At 37.2% G+C, this 25,597-nt stretch overlaps 1 protein-coding gene across 4 annotated transcripts in view; it reads left to right on the forward strand.

Moving 5' to 3' along the window:
• Window positions 1-25,597, forward strand: part of Sema6d (semaphorin 6D) — a 595,175-nt gene that overhangs the window by 41,029 nt on the left and 528,549 nt on the right. For 2 of the 4 annotated variants that reach the window (XM_058584774.1, XM_058584776.1), the window contains exon 2: window positions 9,699-9,810. The exons of the other annotated variants lie outside the window; for them this stretch is intronic. The gene's annotated coding sequence lies outside the window, so the exon portion shown is untranslated. The remainder of the gene's footprint in view (window positions 1-9,698; window positions 9,811-25,597) is intronic. 4 annotated transcript variants of the gene reach the window in all.

Here is a 25,597-nt window from a genome sequence, read left to right on the forward strand (position 1 = left end):
CTTTAAGTTATATTCATAAAGTGAAATGCAAAGTGGGTATGTGTATATATATATATATATATATATATATATGTATAATATCTTCTTTGCAAGTATATATAATAGCCATGTGTATTTTACTAAAAGAATACAGTTAAAACTATTGGTGGTAGGAGATATTTACTTTTCTTCTTATATCTTCCTGTAGTATTTGAAAATGTTATATCTGCATAGATTTCAATGAATTAAAATTAAGTATATTTGAATAGACACATTGTACATATGAAATGTGAAGTGAATGTACATACAGCCACACTTTTGTAAAGTACTCCTTGGGTAAATTACTTGAAGGGGTCTTCCCTGCTCTAAGAATGGCATCACCTGAAGGCCTTAAGTTAAAATTTTGTTTGCCAAGTAGTTTTTGACTAGTCACTGACTTGACCTAATTAAAAACATTCTACTTTGATTACTTGCATGTTTTGTGATGTTGGACCAATTAGTTAAATTTTCTTCTGGGTTGTTACTTTTTGTTTTTAGTGGGTAAGATGAGGGAAACATCTTTGGTAGAAATGCTGTAAGGATTAAATAATAGAATAACTGTGCACATAGTTCAATACCTGGAACTAAAGGAAACACCATAAATCTTAGTTATTTTTCATTTATTCAGTGCTTTTTTTCCTCTACAGTGTCCCTTCTCCCCTTCTTTGTTATCTCTTTGTCTTCTACCATGTGAGAGTCTGCTCCTGGAACCCAGAGTTAAGGTTCTTTAGTCAACCATATTATGGGTCAAATATATTCTTCTGACATGGCTTGGGGAAATATAACCACAATCTAGAAAACTGTTTCCAAAAAATGATTCAAAAATTAAGTTTTGGAAAACAATCTGTTGAAAATTGGAGGGTGCCTGGACTGTGACTAACAGCATCAAAGATGCATTCTTTCTCCATTTTGCTTATTATCTATAACTCAGTCATGCTTTTCATTGCCTTCAAAAAGTATGATTGAGCTCTTGATAAAAAACCATTTCAGTTTAAATTCTGTGATAGTCAAAGCAAAGTATTCATGGAGATTACGCTTTGCCTTTAACATGGAGAACTGGAAATGTAAATTTATTGATCCTCGCTATGTGTCAGACAGTTAATTGTCTTACATATGTTGATTAAATGAAACAACTTCATTTGATCTTCACAATAACTCTATGAAGTAAATAGTTTGAGATACAGCTCATAAAATAGGAAATAGGCTGAGAGGTGTTAAGCAACATGGGCAAGGTCATGTTCAATTCATGGCAGAAGTTCAAATTCAGGTCCACATGGAGGCAAAGCCCAGACTGCCTGTGTTGATTGGTAACTAATTAAGGATTGCCACTTCAGAAACTTTTATGTCTTTTTTCCAATGCTGTTATTTTAATTTTTTTTTTTTTGGCATTGACATTACAACATTTAACCCATATGAAGTCCTCCTACACAGTTTTAAACTTGCTGCTTACAGAAGTAAAGCTATTTTGACCTTGGTCAAGTAATTTTTCAATGACTGTTTTATACAAGACTACTTTTCGGGTTGACAGGAGCTATTACTGCTTGAACGGTTGCACGTTCTTGTCAAAGGAGTGAACTTTGTTATATAAGTATACTGTGCCATGATGCTCCGAACTCTTCTTCACACTACAAGAGTTGGAACATGATCCATAAGGCCTCTCCAGAGGCACATTCAACAAGATTCCATCAGGACAGTAGAGACTGCCAGGTCCTAAGTACTGACTCTCTAGTGCGGCTGCAAGTAAGGCTTTAGGAAACATTACACAGGATCCTTAAGAGTGTGTTTCCTTATTGCCCTCTTCTTTTTAGAGACTGTGTTCAGATTCCTCCTCATGTATTGTGCTTGGGCCATCAGCATTAGTCCTATGCACAAATGTGAAGTGTTCAGAATTGTTTTTTTGGTTTTTATCGCTGTGTTCATTTTCCAATCGTGTCAAAAATCTCCCATTCATTTTTCAAGCACAAGAAGCCTGATTTTTATGCTGCCCACATTTCTTTCAGTATTATGTGCCACACCAGGGCTAGATAGAATTATATCCTGTACTTTACTATATCAATTAGCTATTGCTGCATAGCAAATCACTCTAAGATGTAATGGCTGAAAATCACCTCTAGTTATTTAACACATGATTGAGTATGAGTGAGGGTCAGCCCTGGCACTTTTTTTGATCTTGGCTAGACCTCTTGATGAGTTTGTGGTCAGCTTCAAGTCATTTGTAGGCCAACTTTAGTGATCTTGGTTGGGTTTTCACTTGTCTAGGGCCTTTGCTGGGACAAATAGTTTGGTATGGCTGTGATCCACATTGTGTCTCTTCCTCCATCAGCCAGCACAGGCTTGTTCAAGGAGCTGGGCAGCTTTCCAAGACAGCGAGCAGATGCAGGCAAGGTCTCTTAATACATGGTCTCAGAACAACCACAGTGTCATCTCCACTGTATTCCTTTGGGAACATTGAGTTTCAAGGCTGTTGTAAATACATAAGGTGGGGAATTTGATTCCTTTAATGGAGTAACTGTATCACATTGCAAATGATGTGATACAGGAAGTGATGGAGAACTGTGGCTCTTTCTGCAAGCAATCAACCAAAACCTCCTTCTTTATTGATGCTCTCTTTCACCTAAGTAACTTTTAGCTCTTGGCTAACCTGTGCCAAGGTGCTGTCACGGTGAGCTAGGTAACTACAGTGACAGATATACACTGGTTTATTTGTGGGTTGTTGTTGGCACTGGAGATTGAACCCAGGGGCACTCTACCACTGAAATACATTCCCTGCTCTTTTAATTTTTATCTTGAGACAGGGTCCTGCTAAGTTTTCCAGCCTGGCCTTGAACTTGTGAAATTCTTGCCTCAGCGTCTCAAGTCTCTGGGATTATAGGTATATGACACCAGGTCTGGCATATTTGTAATGCTTTAAGGAGAAACTGGGAAACAACTTGTAATTTGAATTATTACTATAAGCTGAGGTCCTCAGTGGAAAAAAAAAAAACATAGAACACTCTCATCTGCCCAGGTAACCACTTGGATGAACTTCTTGCCAGAGAAGGAGTTGGAGCTCCTGGGCTAGGCACAAGGGCTGGGCTCCCCAAACTGCTGTAATGGAATAAACACTTCCTATCTCTGAAAAAAATATAGGATGATTTATTGAGACTGTATAAACATTTTCTTTCCATACACTCATTTTCAACTTTCACTGTTGCCAAATAATTATAGTTGCTCCACAAACCAGTTCTTTCTGGTCTCTGACAGGTGTTTGCTAGCTAATGTGCTACCTGGTTAGACAGCTAAATAACTTGATGCAGGTAAAATGCACTTGTCTCCAGAAATCCTAACACAGCATTTGAAAATGTTTGTTCTATAGAATATTTATCTTTGTTGTTGTTGTTCCTTAAAAAATTGACTGAGAGAAGTTCAATAAATACTTCTTATTAAGGTAATAATTATTACGTTCATTAGTTTTCCACAATGTTAATGTTTTCAAAATATATGGGAGAAATCTGCTGCAATGAAACACATCCTTAGTGGGCTAGTTTTCCTCCTGTTTTGTTCCACACCAATTCTGAGATTGGCTTTCCACCCTTCTGTGCCCTGTTCCGGAGCATAACTCTTGGAGGTGAAGCCCTGTAGAAAGACTCACCTCACTCTGTGGCAGCTGATCCTTTGTTGGATTTGGCCATCAGAAGACACCTGCAGAAGATAAAAGGGTAGGAGAGAGTAGATTTTTCTTTCTAGCTTTTTGACTCCATTGGTGCCAATTCTCTGATAGTGGCCAGCTTGACTTGCAGGGCAGACCCTCCCCATGTTTCCAGCGTTCCCTGGGCCCTAGCTCTTTCTCCTCATCTACCTTAGTCCTGGGGCTATTCAGGTCTTCCCTTTTTGCTCCTCTGTGGGTGCTTCTGCATCCCTTGGTGATTTCATCAACACTGCTGGCCCCTTCTTATATAGTCCTTTCATTCAAGTCTGTTCCAGTGGGTTCCTATTCCTAGGATCCAAGAACCTGAATGACATCTATAGGTAGAAAAGAGGACTGGTAACCTAAGACAGTAAAACAAACAAACAAAAATCTGTGAACTTGCCTATTAAATAAATCATCTTTTCATTTTCACTTATTTCTAAAATAAATTTAGCATTTCCTTCAATTATGAGTGTAGGCAAAAGGCAATAGCAGTGCCTCTGATTTTGTCATCCACAGATAAGGACAGATATTTCCATATTACATTACAGGTAGTGCACGTACCTTGAACTACTGTTAATTATTATCACTGCTTTGAAACTTTACTAATTCTGAGACCTGATGCTTGATCATATTATTTAAATATGGGTTAAACAGAAACACATTTATTCCTATACTAAAATTTGTTTTAAAAAGTATTTTTGTCAATTGAATTTCAATTTAATTGGTATCCATTTGTAATCTTTATGTATTTTATTTTCTTTGTTTTAGGAGGAGGTCCATTAGCTTTACCAGACTCCCAAAGTTTCATCACACACACACACACACACACACACACACACACATACACACACACATTGGAAATCCTGAGCCATCAGGGTGAGTTACCTTTCCTGCAGGGCCATGAGTGATATAACACAGGTCTCCTGATTTATTATACCATGGAACCCATTTTTCACTTTCATAGATTAGTATTTCATGGAACGAGTCTTTCATGAAATACACTTGGGAGAAGATGCCCTACAGGAATGACCCATCATATGGATCTCCAGAAGCAGGCGCATCAGTCATCGGATGTCTGTTCTGACAGGGGCAATGGTCCTCAAGTCCCATGGTGCAGGGCTCCTGCTTCCCAGACTATCTACCCTGTCTTCTTTTGTTCAACTTGCTTCTTTTCCAGACACCACATCTTTTTCTCTTTGGTCCCAAATTCTTGCCACTTATCACCTTTCCCCTCACTCCCAAGATGAAACCCATTCCTCATGTCCTCATCCTAATTCATAGCCTTCCACTTTCATGCCCAAGGTAAGGAATCCCTGTGGAGCACATACAGAATCAGCACAACCAGCAACACAAATAAAACAAGGACTCAGTATCACCAAGAAGCCTCAGTCTTCATTTTTTTCTGGGACAAATCTCTCAGCACTACTGGCTTTGCCACTGAAAAGATATGATTTCATCCTGTCAGGGTAATCAAACCAGACTCACATTTTTTTTTCATTATTTATCTCTTGTTCCCTACTAATTAGCCACAAAGAACTAGAGGTGACCATCACTGTGATATTGCCAGTGCACTGTCTCCTCCATTAACTGTGCTCTTAGAGAGAGGTGTTTTCCTTGTGTTTACTTTGGTATTCTCAGGTCCTAATACCAGGAGCTCAATTATGCATATTAGATGAATAAATGAGATGCAAATTTAAGCTGGGGCAAGGAGGGTTTGCTTTGTCAACAGATTTAGTGACTGAAAAACCATATGAAAGGAACTTCAAGGACAGCATTCATATTTTATTCATCATTAGGCCCACTAAGAACTATGTGCACTGTTTTGGATGCTTACCAACTGGGCCATGACCCCAGATTTTATCTCATATTCCTGAAGGCAGAGCCAGTGCTAGTGCACTTACCCTTTAGAAAGATAAACCCCAACACTGACCACTGTCTCTGAAATATTTTTTTGCAGTGATTTATAAAACATTTACAGGGATTGTGATCTCTTCTTAGTCCCATCCATGCTAAAACCTATCTCTGTTAAGAATAAGCTTCCAGATAATGATACTTCGGTATTTACAATAGGAAATACGGGGACAATTTGCATGTACCCTTTTAATTGTTTTATTGTTTGTACAATAATGTATGCAAGATTACATTATATATTATAAAAATTCCAAGTCTTAAAATATATTTTCCCTCTTGGTTAACCATCCTTTTCCCTTTCCCCAGCCCTTTTTGATCCAAGTTCTTGTTTGAAATATGAAAGATTCTGTTTTTAAAATTATTTTATTAAAGTACTAGGAATTATACATAATGTTTTAATTTACAAACTATTTTTATCTTTGAAAAAGTTAATTTTTCTACCACAATTACCTCTTGAGGAGCATTTTCTACTTTTAATCATCTATGTGTTTTAATCCTATAACATTTCTCCCTAGGAGACTTATTGTTTCTTTTCCCCTAGAGCATTTTAAGGATCTTACTGAAGTTTGAGTTCTTTCTAGATTTTCTCCATTCGATTTTCATTTCCTGTCACCTGTGGCAGTGCTCTTTAAGGATTTTTATATTGAAGTCAGTATTTTGAACAGTGCTACACATGACCAGTTTTCCAACATCAACCTTGCATGTTGTCATCCCCCGTTACTCAGATGGCTCCACCTTACCATTCAGCTTTGAAGGAGAGGCTTAAAGATTATTTTCCTGTCTTCCTGTGTGTGCACTTGAACAGTTGATAAATAAAGTAGATCATTCTGCCCGGTAAGTAAAACTGTAGGTAGCATGGGAGAGGATATTGCCCTGCAAAATGTAATTCTTGAATTTACATATGGTACATGTATTTAATTTACTGTTTTCACAGTTACTTTCCCTACTTTGAATCTTCCCAAGCCATCTTATCAGTGTATATTGCCATTTTCCACTGTCCGTGTCTGTATGAAAACTCCTCTTGGTACCCGACATATCTGTTGCAGCTGTGCAATTGAAAACCAGAGGACAGTTGATAGAATTATGAAGGAATTAGCAGACTCAGAGAGACTGTAGGTGAAGTACTCAAGTTTCAGTCTGTGACATCTCTGACTTCTACTGCTGCTACTCAGAGAACTTCTTGGTGCATTTCTGTCTTGCATCTATGTTTTAAAGGTGGTATGACTAAATCTTCATAGATAATTGCTTTAATTACCTAGGTCTATCATAGCAAAGTACTACAAATGGAGTGACTTAAACCACAGAAATTTATTGTCTTATAGTTCTAGAGGCCAAAAATCAGATCAAGGCATTAGCAGGGTTGGTTCCTTCTGAAGGTTGTGTGGAAAAATCTTTCCCATGGCATTTTTCCAGCTTCTGGTGTCTTGCTGGTAGTTTTTGGCCTCCTCTACTTGGGGACAGATGCATCACCTCAGTCTCTGCCTCCAGCTTTGCCTGACATTCTGTGTGTGTGGGTGAGTCTAGTTTTCTCCTTTTGGTAATGACAGACTCAAATAGGGTCTCTGTAAGACCCTATTCACAAAGAAGATTATGTTTGCAGGGATTGAGTATTAGCACTTTATCAACTTCTGGGGAGAAAATCAACTCATTTGATTTCAAAGACCATCAAGGAACGTAGCTGGGTGTAAAGAATCCACAGTATGAACAAGAGGATCAGAACTGGTCATCTTTAGTCAGCTTTTTCACTGCTGTGATGAAAGGACCTTACCAGAACAACTGTAAAGGAGAAGTTTATTTGGGGGTTCATGGTTCCAGAGGTCTCAGTCCATACTCCATCCCTTGGGGCTTGGGTTGAGGCAGAAAATCATGGTGGAAGAGTGTAGTGAAGGGAAGCATCTCACACGATGATCAGAAAGCAAAGAGAGAGGTCTTCACTTGCCAGATACAAATATATACTTCAAAGCCATGTCCCCAACTTCCACCTCCTCCAGCCACACCCCATCATTTTAGTCACCACTCAGTTAATCCCAGCAGGGATTAATTCACTGATTAGGTTAAGTCTATAACCCAACATCACTCCTCCAAATCTTCTTTCATTGTCTCACATGGGAGCTTTTGGGGAATACCACATCTAAACTATAACAACTGGGTTCAGTCGTGGACTTTGTCTTGGAGTCCCCCTTGCTCTAGGGGTCCAGAACCCATTTCTTCATCTCATTCTATCTTTGCTTTGATTCATATCCAGGAGTGGCTTGTTTTCTGGCTTCATTTTTCTTGTTGACCTTTATCGATCATCCATGATCTGCACCGTGAATTTTCAACCTGATACTCTGGTTGGTTCAGTATGTGTCCTCTCCCCAAACAAGCTTTTCTAAGCTCCTTCCTGCCAGCCAAAGGGAGTGGGACCTAATATGTTAAAATACCCAGTACTATAAAAACAGAATGATCAGGTGCTCATTCAGGTATTTATCCTTCAGTACATCACTGTCCCCAAGGACATCATTGTATTGTACAAAATGGTATATGATTATCACAATGACCCAGAGTCATAAAAATGAGACAGCTACACATATAATAATGCAATTTAAGAAAGCATCTACTTTTATTGTCTAAATGGTTAAATGCCTAGTTAAATGTTTTAAAAGTAAGGTAGTCCAAATTAACTCCTTATGGGTATTGGAGAGCTATTTCTGGGTTTCTCTGTTTTGGGTTCTTGCCCTCACCCCTCTTCTTCTTCTTCTTATTTTTCCTCTACCCCACTTCTGTCTGTTCCTGTGTCACTGTCCCTGTCTGTTTCTTACACACTCATATACTCTCCTGTGATGTGGAGCCAGTAGTGTACATATGTGTGAAGGGTAGATATGTGCAAACAAGGTACAATTAGGACTGTAATGAGATTTACCTTCCCCCAAAGAACCTCCACATTCAGTATTCTGCAGCCTTTTTTTTTTTTTTTTTTTTTTGGTGCAGTTTGAATGGCATGCCATTGTGTGAACAAATATTCCTGTAAGAAAGTGTGTGCAATCCCTTGCACTTGGGCTTTAAGGCTCCTAGTTTAAGTAACAACAACAAAATGCATGTTGGAATGAAGTCACTGAAACAGACATTTTTCAAAATAACTTGAGTTTACATTATATTTCAAAACCTCTTTTTCATTTCAACATTATTCGTTGATGCACCACATGTGTACTTGAAATACGCTGGCAACCTGGAATAATCCCCATGGGTCAGCCAGCTTGCTAGAAAGAGCACTGGTTTTGTGTTAAGACAAAGCTGGCCCTGGTGCTCTTGACCTAAGGCAAGCTTGCTGCCTATTTCTTGACTCAGACTCATCTGTGAAGATAATAAATTGTTGTCACAAGATGGTTGTACAGATCAAATAACATGACACATGATGGCACTCATCTCTGTCCCAGTATCAGGAAGCTTTAGTAAATGTATATTTTCTTTCTTTTTTGCTTTGTCAAATCTGAAAAATTGTGCTCTGTATGTGTAATAAGGATCTTAATTCATTCCACTGTTGTCATGTATTTAAAAAAAATAATAAAATCAATAAAAAAATACTGAATTGAAGTTACTAACATGTAGAAAGGAAAATGAAATTGAAGTCCCATTATGACTGTACGTGTTCCTCAAATGTAGCCCTTTCTATCTTTATTTGGGTTTTTGATGCATCCAAGTTTATTAGATGAATTAATTCTTATCCTCAAAGGCTGAGACCAGGACCCCCTAGGGAATGAAAAGCAGACAGGTGGAGTTTCCTTGAGTGGACTTAGGGAAGGAAGTAAAACAGAGATAAGAGAGGCAGGAGATTGGTTATAATAATCCTACCAGTCTGAGTTCACTCAGAGGCCAGACCTCTATGGAGTGCCCTGTGGGTCCCTCGATAGGGGAAAAGGGAAAACCACTTGCTTCATGATTTTACCTAGTGATGAATAAATAACTCTCTTTATATCCATCATAGCTGCTAGAAAATTGCCTTGCATATGGCAGGCTCTCAGTAAGTATTTAATGAATGGGCGATTTATTCAATTAATCACTGAATGTTAAGTTGAAAGAGCCCTGAGAGATCATATAATCCCAGACTGTTATTTTGCAGCAGGGAAACTGAAGCCCAGACACTGTCTCACTCAAAAGCATGGTCGAGAGATGAGGATCCAAGTCAGCTGACTCCAAAATGAGGCTTGATGCTATGGCAGTGGGTATACAAGGTACAGAACTTTCATTTTTAATTAGAGATTGAGTTGACTTCTTCCAGCTGTGCCTCTTTCTTGCTGTGTAGGCATACATTCCCAGGTACCTTTTTCTTGGCATTGTAACCAAAGATCTATTCACTTTATAATTAATAACACCCCAAGCATCAGTTGCTGTTTCTCTGTCGCAAGGATTCAGTATCTAGGTATCCTGTGGTTTGCTGCACTTTGGGGTCTTTCCATGAAGTCCTCATGATGCTGAAAAAACAGAATAGCTCTACAGTTTATGGTCATGAATATATATTGAATATTAATGAGGGTCAGCAGTTGTGCTTCAAGAAGGCTTGTGCTGCACAGTTTATGGGAGGGTGCCCCTTGTGTAGGACTTGGCTCAGCCCCTGGCACCTGTTCTCCTTCCCCTCCCATTTGCTTGCCATCCATGGTCCAGACCCTACATTTCGTATCCATTCTGTTCACCTCTTCTGCATGTCCTCAGTACTAGCTTTTGACTGCTCAAATTCTTTTTTATTTGTTGTTTTTTAGATATATATGACCATAGGGTGTATTTTGACATATTATATATACATGGGGTGTAACACATTACAGTTTTGATCCCATTCTGTGGTTGAACATGATATAGAGTTACAGTGGTTGTGTATTCATATATGAGCATAGGAAAGTTATGTCTAATTCATTTTACTATCTTTCCTATTATCCTCCCTTCTCCCTTCCCTTCAATCCCTTTTATCTAATTCAATGAACTTCTGTACATCCCCTCCCTTGTTCTGGGTTAGCATCCACATATGAGAGAACATTTGACCTTTGGTTTTTGGGGACTTGCTTATTTCACTTAGCATGATGTTCTCCAGTTCCATCCATTTACTGGCAAATGCCATAATTTCATTCTTCTTTATAGGTGAGTAAGATTCCACTGTGTATATATACCACATTTTCTTTATTCATTCATCTGTTGAAGAGCACCTAGGTTGGTTCCAAAGCTTGGCAATTGTGAATTCAGCTGCTATAAACATTGATGTGGCTGTATCACTGTAGAATGCCGATTTTAAGTCCTTTGAATATAAACTGAGAAGTGGGATAACTGGGTCAAATGGTGGGACCATTCCAAGTTTTCTAAGGAATCTTCATACTAAGTCTTTCCAGAGTGGTTGCACCAGCAATACCAAAATTACAAATAACCCAGTCAATAAATGGGCAAAGGAACTGAACAGGCACTTCACAGAAGAAGAAATATTAATGGTCAAAAAAATATATGAAAAAATGTTCAACATCTCTAGCAACTAGAAAAATTCAAATTAAAACTACACTGAGATTCCATCTCATTCCAGTCAGAATGGCAATTTTCAAGAATACAAGTAACAATAAATGTTGGTGAGAATGTGGCTAATCAAATTCTACTTCACCTTTGGGACCAGCTGAAGTCATATTGGCTCAGTGATGGAGCTCTTCTTCCTTGGCTATTGTTTTCCCTGCCACTTCACCCCTAAAAGTTTTGCAGCTTGACCATCCTTCTGTTTTTTAATGTGTTATGTAGAGGATACAGCATACTCTGTTTTTGTCATCTTCATAAAACTGACAACATTTATTGAATGAATGTTTGATCAAAATCCACTTAGATTATGATTACCAGATAAAATATAGGCTGTCCAGTTAAATTTGAATTTAAAATAAATAATGAAAAATTGAGACAAACTTATCTGTCTCAAATACTGTATAAAATTTTCTTGTTAAAAATCATTGTTTATTATCTGAAATTCATTTTTTAACTAAATGTACTGTGTTTACATTTAATAATCTGGCACTCTAGTTTGGGTGTATTTTTTACTTCAGACTTCTCTTAAAGAAATCATTTTTTTGAAAGAAGAATATTTGGGGATTAAAGAGTCAACTAAACTTTATATTTTAACCCTTGACATTTATCCGCCCCATCTGTTATCTATGTAATTCTCATACTCTCAACTGAGAGAATTTATTGTAACAGAAGTTTTTTTTCAATAGAATCTGATTTACACAAAGTCATGTACCTTGGATATACATACATTTTAAAATTTTTAAATTTGTTTTAATTAGTTATGCATGACAGTAAAATGCACTTTGATACATCATATATAATGGAGTATAATTTCTCATTCTTCTGGTACATGATGTAGAATCACACAGGTTGTATAGTTATATATACACATAGGGTACTGGTGTCTGTTTCATTCTTCCTATCCTCATGCCTCCTCCCTTCCCTTCACTCCCCTCTACCTAATCTAAAGTAACTCTATTCTTCCCTAATCCCCCATTTTGAATTAGCATGCACATATCAGAGAAAACATTTGGCTTTTGCTTTTGGGGGATTGTCTTATTTTGCTTAGCATGATATTCTCCAGCTATATCCATTTACTAGCAAAGGCCATATTTTCATTCTTCTTTAAGGGTAAGTAATATTCCATCATATATGTATATGATATATACATATAATATATTATGTGTATATGTATATAAATATATATGTATGTGTATATTTATAATATATATATATATATATATATATATATATATATATCACATTTTAAAAAATCCATTCATCTGTTAAAGGGAATCTCACTCCAGAATGGCAATTATCAAGAATACAAACAACAATACATGTGGTCTAGGATGTCGGGGAAAAGGTACACTCATACATTGCTAGTATGAATGCAAATTGGTGCAACCATTATGGAAAGCAGTTTGGAGATTCCTTGGAAAACTTGCAATGGAACCATCATTTGACCCAGCTATCCCACTTCTCGGTTTATACCCAAAGGGCTTAAAATCATCATATTTCAGTGACACAGCCACATCAATGTTTATAGCAGCTCAATTCACAATAGCTAAACTAGGGACCAACCTAGGTGCCCTTCAATGGATATACATACGTTTTACTACTCCTGGATTTCCATGATTACATACAAGAAGAGTTAGCATATAAAATTCAAACTGGAAAAACACCCCAAACATTCAACATATAATGATAAAGCTTCCTTGATTGTCAGCTCTGTGGAGGGTCAGGATGCCTGTGCTGCCCTCCTCTGTCTGATCTCTGGTACCTAGCATAGTTGGCAGGAGCTCTCTAAGTAACTGGCTCATACTCTGGTGTCTCTGTTCTCATCCTTTTTCCCTGTAGATATTAGAGTTACAGGCCACCAAAAGTTCTTCCTTTGCACTCGGCTTTTCTAAGTCAGTTCTTCTTAAAGTGCAGTTGTTCCCTAGATGCACAATCATCAGCCACACCTGGGAGCTTCATAAGTCCCACCCAAGTCTGCTGTTTAAAAAATGATAAAATGATAGGAGTGAGTGGGGCCAACCCTCCAGGTCTTTACAAGCCCTCTAATTGGTTCTGATGCCCTCTTAAAGAACTTCTAAGAGAACCAATGGTTTCTTGTGTTTCTCTCTATAAAATACAGATAATTGAGGCATGGGTAGTTATTATGCCATGAAATGTATTTGAAAATAAATATGTCACTAGTCAGATTTTAACAGTCCTGTTCTCTGTTTTTACTTTTTCTCTCCTCCTCTGTAGTCTTCTTCCCATCAAGCCAAGACCTCATTTCTCCACTTTCACCAGGTAGGTATGTGAAAGGAAAAGTTTAGTCATTCCGCTTCCTCTCCTCTCTTCTCCCTGTCTTCCTTGTTTCCTTGCTTCTACTCTTTTCTCTTCGTTCCCTTTTACTTCTGTTTTATTTGTCTGGAATTCCTAGTTTTGCTATTGAAATCCTTCAGTTATGCAGTTCTCCCATCTCCACCTTTCACTCTCATAAATAACCCTGAATTCGAATCTTCTCAACGGATGCTGAAACCTCTGAACTCAATAAATAACCTACGTTTGACCAGCTCCTCACTCCTCCTCCCGGGTTCTCTTGCTCCTAACTGTTCTCTTCTGTACCGCTCTTCTGTTGGGTCTCCACTGTGGCTGTTTCAGCAGGTGAGTACCCAGAAAATGATGGGCACACAATGCTGTGCACTGTCCTCACTAAAACCCGTTTTTCATCTTTTTTTTTATTTATATATGACAGCGGAATGCATTACAATTCTTATTACATATATAGAGCGCAATTTTTCATATCTCTGGTTGTATACAAAGTATATTCACATCAATTCATGTCTTCATACATGTACTTCGGATAATAATGGTCATCACATTCCACCATCATTTCTAACCCCATGCCCCCTCCCTTCTGCTCCCACCCCTCTTCCCTATCGAGAATTCATCTATTCCTGCCATGCTCCCCCTCCCTCTGCCACTATGAGTCAGCATCCTTATATCAGAGAAAACTTTCAGCATTTGACTTTTGGGGATTGACTAACATCACTTAGCATTCTCTTCTCTAACTCCATCCATTTACCTGCAAATGCATGGTTTTATTCTCTTTTATTGCTGAGTAATATTCCATTGTGTATATATGCCACTTTTTATCCATTTATCTACTGAAGGGCATCTAGGTTGGTTCCACAGTTTAGCTATTGTGAATTGTGCTGCTATAAACATTGATGTGTCTGTGTCCCTGTAGTATGCTGTTTTTAAGTCCTTTGGGTATAGACTGAGGAGAGGGATACCTGGGCCAAATGGTAGTTCCATTCCCAATTTTCCAAGAAATCTCCATACTGATTTCCAGATTGGCTGCACCAATTTGCAGTCACACCAGAAATGTGTGAGTGAACCTTTTTCTCCACATCCTCGCCAGCACTTATTGTTGTTTGTCTTCATAATAGCTGCCATTCTGACTTGAGTGAGATGAAATCTTAGAGTAGTTTTGATTTTAATTTCTCTAATTGCTAGCAGTGATGAACAATTTTATATATTTATTTATTGATTGTATATCATCTTCTGAGAAGTATCTTTTCAGATCCTTGGCCCATTTATTGTTTGGGTTATTTGTTTTTTTGGTGCTTAGCTTTTGACTTTTTTATATACTCTAGATATTAGTGCTCTATCTGATGTGTGAGGGGTCAAGATTTGCTCCCAAGATGTAGGCTCTCTATTAACCTCCATTGTTTCTTTTGCTAAGAAGAAACTTTTTAGTTTGAATCCATCCCATTTATTGATTCTTGATTTTAACTCTTGCACTGTAAGAGACTTATTAAGGCAGTTAGGGCCTAAACCCACATGATGAAGATTAGAGCCTACTTTTTTTTTTCTATTAGACACAGGGGCTCTGATTTTATTCCTAGGTCTTTGAATGTAGCAGGATATAAAAATTAACACCCATAAGTTCAAGTGCATTTCTATATATCAGGGACAAATCTTCATAAAGGGAAACAAGGAAAACTACCTCATTTACAATAGACTCAAAAAAGAAATAAAATACTTCATAATCAACTTAACAAAAGAGGTGAAAGATCTATATAATGAAAATTACTGAATTCTAAAGAAAGAAGTCAAAAAAGACCTTAGAAGATGGAAAGATCTACCTTGCTCTTGGATAGGCAGAATTAATATTATCAAAATGACCATACTACCAAAAGCACTATACAGAGTTAGTGCAATTCTGATCAAAATCCCAATCCTATTTCTCATAGAAATAGAAAAAGTAGTCATGAAATTCATCTGGAAAAATAAGAGACCCAGAATAGCTAAAGCAATCTTTAGCAGGAAGAGTGAAGCAGATGGCATCACTCTACCAGACCTTAAACTATACTACAGAGCAATAATAACCAAAGCAGCATGGCATTGGCACCAAAACAGACTGGTAGTCCAATGATATATAGAGGATACAGAAACAAACCCACAAAGTTACAATTATCTTATATGAGACAAAGGTGCCAAAATCATTTATGCTTTTGGCTTTTATGTTTAGGTGTTTAATCCATTTGGGGAATTTTGTATTATAGCCTCTTCAACAAATGGTGCTGGGAAAACTGGAAATCCATATGCAACAAAATGAAATTAAACCCCTATCTCTCACCATCAGACCTATTTTTCATCACTGCTACTTCCACTCTTTCCACTTAGGGTGCTTTTAAATTCATACAGGCATGCAAGTAGATGAAATTTTCCTCTTATATATTGAAAATTGGGCATTTACTGTGATTCTATAGATCTAATTTATAATTACCTTTGTTTCTCAATAGGATAATTATTTTATTTATTATTATATAAAACTATGCCTTAGCATTTTATCTCTTCAGAAGATATTAATTAGAACAAGAAATATTGCCTAATTCTTTTCCTGATTTTGTTGTTTCTAAAAAACTATTTGATAGTTGTCCATAGACCAGACCAAAATGAGAACCTTTGTTTGGCAATTGATCCTTTTTAAAAAAATGATTGGACAAAAATACACATAAAATTCACCATTTTAACCACTTTATCATTTCAAAATACAGAATTTTGTGGTTTTTAGTATGTTCACAATACTGTGCAGAAAATTCCACTATCTGATACCAGAATATTTCTAGCACCCTGAGAAGAAACCCCACACCTGCAAGAAGTCAATTTCAATTTTCTTATCCCTTTTACCCCTGGAAACCATAGATCCACTTATTGTCTATAGATTTGCTTCTTTTTGAAATCTTATTTAAGTGTAATCATACAGTTTGTGGCCTTTTGTGCCCAACTATTTCATTTAACATTGTATTTTGAGGTTTAACAATATTGTAGTATATACGTGTATATGGCTGAATGATATTCTATTGAAAGAATAGACAAATTTATTTTTCTTATCTATTCATCAATTAATGAACATTGAAATTGCTTTTACCACTTGGCTCTAATGATAGTACTGCTGTAAACATTTGTGGTGGGGTTTTGTGTGGACAAGTCACTTGATTATATACCCAGGATGGAATTGGCTTGGGTTACATGGAACTCCATGTTGAAATTTTTGAGAAACTGTCAGACTGTTTTCCAAGCTTGCAACAGTCTCATCAGCAAGGAAGGATTCTAATTTATACACATCATCTTTTTCACTTGTTATTTTATGGGGTTTTATATGTGCTTTGTTATAGATGACCTAATGGGTGCAAAGTGGTGTCTCATTATGGTATTCATTTGCTTTTCTCTAATGAATCTTGATCTTGAGCATCTTTTCATGTGCTTATTTTCTATTTGTATATCTTGTTTGGTGAAGTGACTCTTCAAATTCTTCACACATTTTGGGTTTTTAGTGTATTCATTATTGAGCTATAGAAGTTCTTTATATGTTCTGGTTACTATATCCTTATCAGATATAGAATGTGAAGATATTTTCATCCATTGTGTGTGTTGGTTTCAATTTCATTTAATGTGTTGGTGGACTCACACATACTAACTCATAATAATGAAGTCAAACTTTCTTATGTTTTTGTTTGTTGCTTATTCTTTTGCTGTCATTTTTTTTGAAACCATCGCCCAATCTGAAGTCATAACAATTTATAACTGTGTTTCTTTTTAAGAATTTTATGCTTTTAGCTTTTATATTTAGATGTTTAACCCATTTGGGGAGTTTTGTATTAGGTTTCAAGTGGGAGGTCCAGATTCATACTTTTGTATGTAGATATCCAATTATTCCAGAACTGTATTATGAAAATGGGAGGTCTTTCCATTTTTTCAGATCATCTTTAATTTCTTTCACAATGTTTTGTAGTTTTCAGTATATAAATTTTTCACCTCATTAGTTAAGCTTTTTCCTATTACATTCTTTTCATTATTATCCTAAGTGGGATTTTTCTTCTAATTCCTTTTCAGATAATTTATTGTTAAAATATAGAAGTGCAACTGATTTTTATATTTTGATATTGTATCCTTAAATTTTATTGAATTCATTCATTAATTCTAGCCACTTTTGGAGTCTTCAAAGGTTTCTAATATGCGATAAAACCATCTGCTAAGACTGTTAGTTTTACTATTTCCTTTCCAATTTGGACATCTTTTATTTCCTTTTCTTGCCTTATTTCATTAGCAAGGAGTTTCAGTGTTGATTAGGCATGATAAGAGGGGCTTTTGATTTTAAGGGGAGAATTGCTAGGCCTGTTTTAGTCTCTACTGCCTAAGAAAATAGATAATAGTTGGGCAAACAGTGTGATCACCAGAATATTCAGAGGAAAGGTGTACAGTGGGGTGCTTTGGGAATTAGGTGAAACCTCTGATGTATTTCTGAGGATCTCTAAGGTCAAGCATAAGCCTATAACTCTGCACAAGCTAAGGAATTACCTAAGAAGGCTCAAAGAAATCACCTCTGCCTGACTTATAAGCTTCATGACAGGAGGAAGTTTGAGGTAGAGACTACAACATTTGCTTATAAATGTTTTTGACAGTGTCCTGGGAGGTGACAGCTTTAGTGCTACGTGAGTTCCCACTCATGTGAGATAAAGACTGGTTCTGAGCAGCCTTTCTAGGGAACCATGATACAGATCAAATAGGACTTCTTGGCTAGTGTGTTCCATTCTGCTCCCTCAAGTATGGCTTCTATAATGAGGGCCATTGTTTCCAAGGCTGTTGTGATTATGCATAGCAGTGGGTGGGACTGGGGTAAATTAAGAAGCAGATTTGGAGTTCATACAGAGAATTAACCAGTCTTTTGTCTGCTTGTTTCCTTTCCCTCCCTCCTTCCCACTCTCTCTTCCTTCCTCTCTTTCTTTCTTTCTGTTTAAACTAAGTATTATCTGAATTACTTACTGCAAACTTCTGGTTAGATTCCAGAGTTCTGAAAAGGTAGATTCTAATTCTAATAGTTTTGCTAGATGTTTTTATTGCTTTCATGCAGGTGCATGTTTCTGGAGTTTCTTAATCTGCCATTTTCCATAACATATAAAAATTGAGTCTTTAAATAGGACAAGGTGTGCACCTTCCTGTACAGTGTGAGAAATGCATCACACCCACTATTTGTGTTCAGTCCTGTTAGAAGACACAGGATTCATGTAGGGTTCTCTGTAGCTCTGTCCCTCCATATTTTTTTCCCAAAGTTGAGTATAACGGTATTCTAAGTACCACATTATATGCAACTGTTATGAATGATAAAGCCAATAAGAAACAAATCATACATTTATACAACGCTTTAAAAATTGTGGCGATGCTCATATTATGAGTTTCTGTCTCTACCATATCACATAAAGAAGTTATTTTCTAAAGGGAAATTTTTTGTTTTTGAAAAAAATAATTCTGCCTGCCTTCAGATAAATCCTAAAGGTTATCAAGAAGCATAATTTGTCAAGTGCGTTTTATATGGAGAAGTTGATGTTATAGGTGTGGTAACACTAAGGGTCAGTTCCTTTCTATAAAAGGGAATAGAAAAATGCGGAGGAATTCTTTGTTTATTTTGAATATAAGCAGACAGCTCCTTTACAAAGGGAAAGAATACAGATTATGAAACAACTTGAGCTAATAGTTTTGATCACAGTTATGTCACTGATACATTGTGTAGCTCCTAATACTCTGTAAAGCTCAATTTATCATACAGTCACTGAAAGGGATTTGTTCAACCCCAAGTTGAAGCAAGGGACAATGACATTTGATCTGCTCTTCTGGATAACATAAGCCCTCTCTGTTGACTCAAATGATAGATATGAATAAAATAAACTACCCCTCGCTGTCATAATTTTTTGTGTCCTGGAGCAGAATTTTATTAGTGTTCTTTTGGCACTGCCTAAAATTTAGCATTTCTCTTAGTAATAAGTTTGAAGTAGAGAAGAGTCTGAATGAATTTTCTAGAATCTCAATGTTCTAAATGTGGACAAACTCACGTGATCTGCCTCAGCTCTAGGGATTTCATACCAGTAGTTTCATGTATTGTATTCCAGGTATGAGAATACAGAGTCAACATGCTCAGGCTGTCCACTTCATCGGTCCAATACGCAACAGTTTTTCCACTTACAGTCCTCAGAGGAGTTCTGTCTTACGGTGATTGAAGAACAGTCTACCATAATAAATATTTCTTATAAATTGTCCCATTTGTTCTTTCCTAAATTCTGTTACATAGGAAGTAGGGAGTAGCATTAAAAGGTCATTGAACTAAGGTTGAAGTCATATTAGTTCCAGCTCTGCCTGTTATGGTTTGTATATTACGTGTTCGCCAAAAGTTCCTGTGGAGAAAATATAAAAGTTTAGAGATGAAATTATTGGATTGTAAAAAGTTGAACCTATTCAGTGCATTGACCCTCTGATAATTATTAACTTGGTGCAAACTGTAGGTAGGTGTGACTGGAGGAGGCAGGTCCCTGGGGGCACGCCTTTGGGGTATATATTTTGTCTCTGACAAATGGACTCTCTCTCTCTCTCTCTCTCTCTCTCTCTCTCTCTCTCTCTCTCCTTCTGGATGTAATGTTCTGAGTCCCTTTCCTCTGCCATATTCTTCTACTATGACAGTCTGCCTCACCTTGAGCCCCAAGAAGCCAGACTTCTGTGGATTGACACCTCTGAAACCATGAGCTCCAAAATAAAGTTTTCCTCCTCTAATTGTTCTTGTCAAGTCTTTTGGCCATAGCAGAGAAAAAGCCTTCTAAAACACTGCCTCTGACTCTGTGGCCTTAGCTACTGTATTTATTAGGAGCCATTATATATAAAATGGATTGAATCAGTGACTTTGCACGTGTAATGTACAAAACTTCAAGGTCTCTGGGTTTCCTCCAGGCTGCTCTTGGATATGTGGGTACAGGTGGGACTCTGTTTGCACCCCCTTTAAGTCAGGACCATTTAAATTCTGCTTCATATATTTGAATATCTTACTGCAAAGCTCTTTGAGTGAAGATTCTGGGCCATTAGAATATGATTCTGGAAGATTGATCTTCTTGTCCCATTTTTACTGAGCTCCATTTTTCCAGTTAAACCATGCCCAAACAGTCCAACTTTAAAATGAATGGGGTTCTACAAGTAGCAACCAAAGAACCAACCATACCCTTTAAGAAAGGTCAGTGGTTATAAGGAATTGTGGGACAATGTAGCATGTGGAGCATGCTTGTCAAGTGTGCACTTATTGATAATGATGATGACACAAGAATTCTGACAGTAGCTAGATATTTTTGGTGTATTCGTGTTCTTTTTTGCTGTAGTGCATTTTTATTTTTGTCATATTTTGCCGAAAAATAAATAAAGGCAACATTAATATTCATGAGAGGATTCAGGAAGAAAATGTTGAGTTTATTTTGCTCTCAGAGACACAAACCACTGAAGAGAAGATGCTGTAAACTCATAGTTGGAGAATAAAATAGCAACAACAATAATAATGATCTACCTAATTCTCCAGTGTACATTAAAAGCACACAGGGTTGCCCAGACTCATATATGAGAGTGAAGCACATTGCAAGATCCCATATCTCACCTTTATGTGCCTTGATTTGACCCCCAGAGTATACCTGAGCCTGTTCTAATTTTCTCACACATAGCAGAAACTTGAGCTTGGATACAGAGCCAAAGGGCTCCTTGGCACTCTAATATGAGTTATACTTAGCTGCCAATATTTATATTTCCCCCAATAGCCTTTGCTTTCCTTGAGGACAAGGAATCTCTGTTCCCCAAAGTGTCTATGGTAGTGTTTTTCCCATCATTGAAATTCAACACATGTTTTCCAAGGTGAAAAGTTAAGGGAGGTATGGATGAAAACCTCCATCTTAGCGCATAAAAGCATTTCTGCAGAAGCCATGTGGGTTTTCTGGTTCTGGTTTGCTGTCAGCTTAGACTGGGGCCAGTGGCACTTGGCCCAGACCTTGCCTCAGAGCCTAAGGACAAGGTAACTGATGAATGAAGATGATAATTTTCATTTCAAGCAACAAGAAAGATATTATTCTTCTCCTCCTCTGGGATTCACTAGCACTTAGAAATAAATTGGCAACTCAACTGAAAACTTTGGTTTGTTCATATGATAAAATGGTCACATCTTTAATAGAAAACCTACCTCCCAATTGCCCCCTGTTTTATTTTAAAGAGCATCCACAGTTGAAAAACAGACTAGAAAGAATGCTGCCTTTGGAGTCCAAGCCCAAGGCTCAGATCCTTCTGTGTCCGCTTGCTGTCTGTATGATTCTGAACATCAAGAGCAGTGCTTAAGAACCTAGGGTTAGGGCTGGACTGCTTAGGTTTGAAATCTCAATCTATTTTCTGGACCTTATAGAGCCCTGGAGTTATTTCACCTCTCTGGGTATCAGTTTCCTATGGTAAATGGGTATGACAGTATTACTTGCCTCATAGAGTTGTTTGAAGATTAATTAATACATATAATTCATAAGTAATGTGTGATCAGGGTCTTAATACCCAACCCATTGTAAATTCTATAGAAGTATTTTCTATCATTGTTAGTTTTGTTATTTACTTAAACTTCATCTACTTCTTCTGTAAAATGGGGTTGTAATATTCACTTGTACAGATTACGTGAAGCTTTGAAATTACATTTTGAGATGCTTAACACATCAGAAATGTTCAATAAACTGGGCCTGCTATTTTATACCAGAATTATTATAAATTTTGATCTCAGTTACACTTTACATGGTTTTAATAAGTCTGATGTTCTATTATACACAGTGATCTGTCATCCCCAAAGAGAAGCATACAGATGGACTTATCATATCCCGTTCCTGTAAAAGACTTCTACCATGAATTATTTCTCCTCAAAAGGAGAATTTGTGGGCCAACTTGATGATATTTTGCTACTAAAGTGACTTATATGAACTAGCATCTCTAATGTTGAATCTGGGATTTAATTATAGTCATATCACTGAATCGGGATAAATGATTTTGCCTCTGACCTTTTTGGTAGTAAAATGGTGGAATAAAGATGAAGTTATGGTGAGGTTTGAATACCTGGTGCCACAGGCATTTGGCACAAAACCTCTGATTGGTAAGGAAGTTTTATTTCCCTTATTTATAAAGCCAGGTCTTTCTACTAACTTTCCTCTTAAAAATAATTTCCAGTAGGATTCATTCTCATTGGATATTATAGAATTGGAATACTTCATGCTTTGGCATCTATGTGGGATTTTTATGTCTCGATTTCTCATGTCATCAGGATAATTTAGTCCAACAATCAGAGTACTTTTAATATGGTTGCATATTCACATTTATATTCTCACAATTTGTTAAACCAGATTGTTCTGACTATGAAGAAAAGGGCAGATATTTGATATGTGTACATAATAATTGCTACTTGCCAAAAATTCAAATTCATTGATTAGTCAAGGCCAAACATTTTGAGATCATCCAAGGATTTAGGGAAATTAATCCAATTATATGGATATGTTTCCTTTGTGAATCCTATTGATGACTATTTGGGGAAAATAGAATATTAAAAACATAAATATGGTTCAGAGAGAAATCTTTTAAGCCAAAGCATTATGAAAGATTTTTCTGTAATCCATTCATAAATTCTGAAAGGTAGATTGTATGTATTGTTCTTGCTTAACCACTGAGGAAATTAAAACACCAAAAGAATGAAGGATCATCTATCTCCAGGCAAGGCAGGGACAGATTCTGGATCAGAATGCAAATGGCACTATTATCTGGATTTAAATAAAACAATGTGCAGGCCAAAATGTATATTTTAAAAACATTCCTGAATGTTAAATGGCTCTGATGGAGTGCATTTTTTTCCATCGTTATTCAATAATCCATTCCTGTTTAACTCTGGTAGGTACAATGAAAACCACAGAATGTCAGGTTGTAGAAATGAAGGTCCGTCCCCTAAATTTCACAGAGGCAATTACTGAAATCAAAAGAAGGAAAGACACCACTGTCCACCTAGCCAGACAGCCTGAGTAGGTGGTCATCACATACATAGTACAAAGTGTCCCTACAGGTAGTTTTTCATCCTGTAAACTTGATTTTATTTGCCTGGTGCTATAATACAACTGACAGCTGATGTATGCTTTCTCTCTCTCCCACCCTCCCCCCTGCCTTTTCTTTAGTTGCATTTCCTTGCATTTTGGTTCCAAATATATTCTAAGGCCAAGCACATTGAGAGGAAATAATGCATACATAACCCACAGCAGGGCTTGATTTATGTTATAGAACCAGCAGAGAGGAGAGTAGAAAAAGAGAACGAGAGGTGTGCAAAGGGAGGCAGAAAGAAAAGGAGGAAGGAAAGGGCAAATGCTGGGAAAAGAAAAAAGAACTCTTTAAAATCAATCTGTGAAACACAACACTGCCTGCCAAATGTGTGTCTTACTCATGAGCACCTTCCAGGTCTGTTCACACACTTACACACTTACACCCTTCCAGGTTTGATTACACACTTTGCATTAGGTTCCCTATCCCAAAGAATTTATGTTGGTGCATGTAGAGGCAGGTTGTTTAATTCCCTAAAGACCTAAAAAGAGCATGCTACAGGGACACTGCTACATCGATGTTCATAGCAGCACAGTTCACAATAGCAAGACTGTGGAACCAACCTAGATGCCCTTCAATAGACGAATGGATAAAAAAAATGTGGCATTTATACACAATGGAGTATTACTCTGCATTAAAAAATGACAAAATCATAGAATTTACAGGGAAATGGATGGCATTAGAGCAGATTATGCTAAGTGAAGCTAGCCAATCCCTAAAAAACAAATGCCAAATGTCTTCTTTGATATAAGGAGAGTAACTAAGATCAGAGTAGGGACGAAGAGCAGGAGAAGAAGATTAACATTTAACAGGGATGAGAGGTGGGAGGGAAAGGGAGAGAGAAGGGAAATTGCATGGTAATGGAAGGAGACCCTCAGGGTTATACAGTGGAGGGGGTAGAGAGAGAGGAGGGGAGGGGAGGGGAGAGGTGGGGAGGGGGGAGGGTGGAGGATGGGAAAGGCAGCGGAGCACAACAGACACTAGTATGGCAATATGTAAATCAATGGATGTGTAACTGATGTGATTCTGCAATATGTGTATGGGGTGAAGGTGGGAGTTCATAACCCACTTGAATCAAAGTGTGGAATATGATATGTCAAGAAATTTGTAATGTTTTGAACAACCCACAATAAAAAATTAAAAAAAAAAGAAAAGCTATAAAAAAAAAAAGAAAATGCTATAACACATTAGTTTCCCTCCTTGCATTCCTGTTTCTGTCCTCTGAATTCCTGACAGAGGCAGGATTACTGAGTATGGACCAGTTGAGAGTAAAGAAAGGGGCCAGGCAGGCAGTCTTGCTTTTTACTACAGATGTGGCATTGGGCAAGTCATCTGATTACTCTGGAACCCTAACCTTACTTTTAAAATGGCTTAAAAGTAGTACTTTCTTCCTGGTCTTGTTGTGGTGTGGCAATAATAGACAGTCTGTATAATAGCCCAATTTGGAGGCTAGCACAGATTAGGTACTTAATAATTATGAGGTGTTATCATCATAAAAGAACATGGACTTGGCTACTTAGAGATATCACCCATTCTTGCCTGATCATCCAGAATCACTTTCTGTGACTGCTTTACCATGGTTTTATATAGCTACTGGATCCTCAAAGCCCAGCTGCTTAATCAGAATTTTCCTCCCAGTTGTCCTTTTGTTTTTTGCATAATGCTTTATAGACCTAGGTCAGGCTCAATCAAGAAAGACTTCATGCTAATGACTTATGGTTGGTGTGTGATGAAGAAGGAGCCATAGGGCATTTGCATATGTATGCAGACTTGAGGGGTCATGTTTGAAGTTTTGTTAACCTGCAAAAAAAAAATAGATATTGAGTTAAATTACAAACTAATGATAGTTTGCTCAGGGGTCTGAAGGAGAGAGAGTTACTATTATCTTTATGGTCAACTATAGGCTGAATTGGAAATACATCTCTTTTTAAACAATAGGATTTCCAGTTATGAAAACAATCCCTGAACATTATAAACGATTTGGAAAGTTTAGACAAGTAGAGGTAACCCTTGTTTGTAGGAGGGCATATTATC

The sequence above is a fragment of the Marmota monax genome, unplaced genomic scaffold (genome assembly GCF_021218885.2).
Source record: "Marmota monax isolate L192 unplaced genomic scaffold, Marmota_monax_Labrador192_F-V1.1 WCK01_AAM20220418_F8-fsc00001, whole genome shotgun sequence".
Classification (NCBI taxonomy): domain Eukaryota; kingdom Metazoa; phylum Chordata; class Mammalia; order Rodentia; family Sciuridae; genus Marmota; species Marmota monax.